General features: G+C 29.2%; 1 protein-coding gene across 1 annotated transcript in view; it reads left to right on the plus strand.

Moving 5' to 3' along the window:
• Positions 1 to 2,500, plus strand: part of LOC148301444 (endoplasmic reticulum metallopeptidase 1-like) — a 34,165-nt gene that overhangs the window by 20,060 nt on the left and 11,605 nt on the right. The window lies entirely within an intron of this gene.

Genomic DNA, 2,500 nt, shown 5'->3' on the forward strand with positions numbered 1-2,500 from the left:
TATTAACCAGTATTGCCAGTAGTTACTGCTTCCTTAATTGCTAAACATTCTAAATATATTGCTTTTTTTTTCTTCTGGGCTTCATTTAGTTTTTTTGAAAAGTATGCCACTGGTTTTTCTCTACCATCGGGCTGCTTTTGTTTCAAAATGGCCCCAACACCTTCTAAAGAAGCATCGGTATAAATGTTGATTGGTAAATCCTGATCAAAAATTTCTAGAACGGGCTGTGAGCAAAGCATGCTTTTTGTTATTTCAAATGCTTTTTGGCATTTATCACACCAAATAAATTTTTGATTTTTCCTTAGTAAGTTATGCAATGGATCTAGTATTATTGCACTCTTTGGTATGTATTCATGGTAAAAGTTTATTTTCCCCAGAAATTGTCTTACATTTTTTATCATTTTTGGAACAGGAAAATTCTTTATTGAAATCAAATTATCCTTTACTGGTTTTATTGAATTATTTTGAATTATATGACCTAGATATTTTACCAAGTCTGACGCAAATGCGCATTTTGTAAATTTTAACCTGAAACCTTCCGTTTCGATCGCTTCCAGCAACTGTGTTAGATGTTTAATGTGCTCAGCAAAAGTTTTAGAAAATATAAGAATATCATCTATGTAATTAACGGTGAAATCAGTAAGTTTATACTTTCTTAATATGTTACCTAGTATCCTTTGAAAAATTGCTGGTGAGGTCTTCAATCCAAATGGTAGGCAAGTCCATTGGAAATGTCCTTCTTGTGTAACAAATCCCGTCTTTTTTCTGTCTTCGATTCGTAAAGGAATAGACCAAAACGCTGAGTTTATATCTAGTGTTGAAAAAAATTTGCAATTCCTGGTCTTTATCATTAGGTCTTCAATTAAAGGAAATGGTTGAGCTTGAGGCACAACTATTTTATTCAAGTCTCTGAAATCTATACACAGTCTGGATTTTTTGTTTTCCTCTTTTTTAAATGCCAATGTAACAGGTGCAGCAAATGGACTGTAGGATTCTTCTATTAGCTTATTATCCAGTAATTTTGCAATTTGTTTTTCTATCTCCTTTTTATCTTCTACAGTACATCTGTAAGGCCTCTTACTACAATATCTGTCTACTAGTAAGTCTATCCTCGCTTCGTATCCACTAACAGTGCCGATATCATATTTGTCTTTTGCAAAAACGGATTTATATTTGCAAATCAGTTCATTTATTTTAGATTTTTGAAATTGATTTAAATGATTTATTTTTATTTCAAAATCTTCTTCTTTTACATGTTCATTATAATTTATTTTGCATTCCTCGCTGTTGTTATTTTCTGTATTTTTAAATTCACTATTTTTAATTTTATATTTTGTAGAAATTTTTTCTACTTTCTTTTTATTTTCATTTTTCAAGCATTGTCTTTGTGTTATTTTTAAGTCTTCATTTTGGATTAGTTTAAATTTTTTTATCATATCTAATCCTATCAAAAAATCATATTTGAAATTTTCTTCATCAATAATATATACATCAACGTTTTTTTCCAATTCAAATATTTTTATTTTCAAAGTCGTCAAACCGTTTGTCTTTTTAACACCATTAATTGTTACTAAATCTGCTTCATTCATATTGTTTCCTTTTCCTTTTAGTTTTAATAACTTAGAATTTATTAGAGAAACATTTGAACCTGAATCGTAAATTCCAAATATTTCAATTTGATCATTTAGTAATAGTTTGACATTTATTAATGGTGTTACTATTCGTTTTTTTGATCGGTTTCGTTTAACTTAGCTTCTATAACTGAATTGTTTACATGTCTGATAGTATTTATATTATTAAACTTATCATCCTCCTTTGTTCTAAACCAGCACGTTACTTCAGGGTGATATCGAGTTCCCTTATTTAATTTTTCACAAATCTTACATGGACTTTTATCTTTAATTTTACCACGTTCTTAGATTTCCATATCTTCTTTGATCCGAAAACCTTTTTTTATTTACAATGTTTTCGTGTTTTTTTACTTCATTGAATAAATCGACTGTATCTTCTAATTTTTCTCTATCAATCTTATTAATTATAAATTCTGGTAAACCAGCCACAATAAGATCTACTAAGGTACCCATGTCGATCGTTCTTCTCATCTCCAACAAAAGTTTTTCCTTCCTTATGGCATAGTCTAACAAGGAACCGTCGTTATATTTAAAAGATAATGCAAACATTACATGGTTCCATCCCTTGTTTGTAAATGTTTTACAAAAGTTATTTTTCCATACTATCCATTCTGAGTTCATGGAAAACTTTATCATCATCGAACTGTACCAATCTTCACAACTTTTATCCATAAACAATCTTAATATTTCAATTTTTTTCTCATCCGTTGTCACCTCAAAACGTGTACATTCTTTTTCAAAAATATCCATCCACTGGTTTGCATTAGGATTTTTGCTTGTAAATTTTTCAATGATGAACTTCTCTGAAATATCTTTTAAATTTTGATGTTTGCTTACCTGAGCATTTTGTATTAATTTTTCTAGTAAGT

Source organism: Brachycentrus maculatus, unplaced genomic scaffold, assembly GCF_059751285.1.
Source record: "Brachycentrus maculatus isolate JH-2025_06_01 unplaced genomic scaffold, ASM5975128v1 h1tg000562l, whole genome shotgun sequence".
Classification (NCBI taxonomy): domain Eukaryota; kingdom Metazoa; phylum Arthropoda; class Insecta; order Trichoptera; family Brachycentridae; genus Brachycentrus; species Brachycentrus maculatus.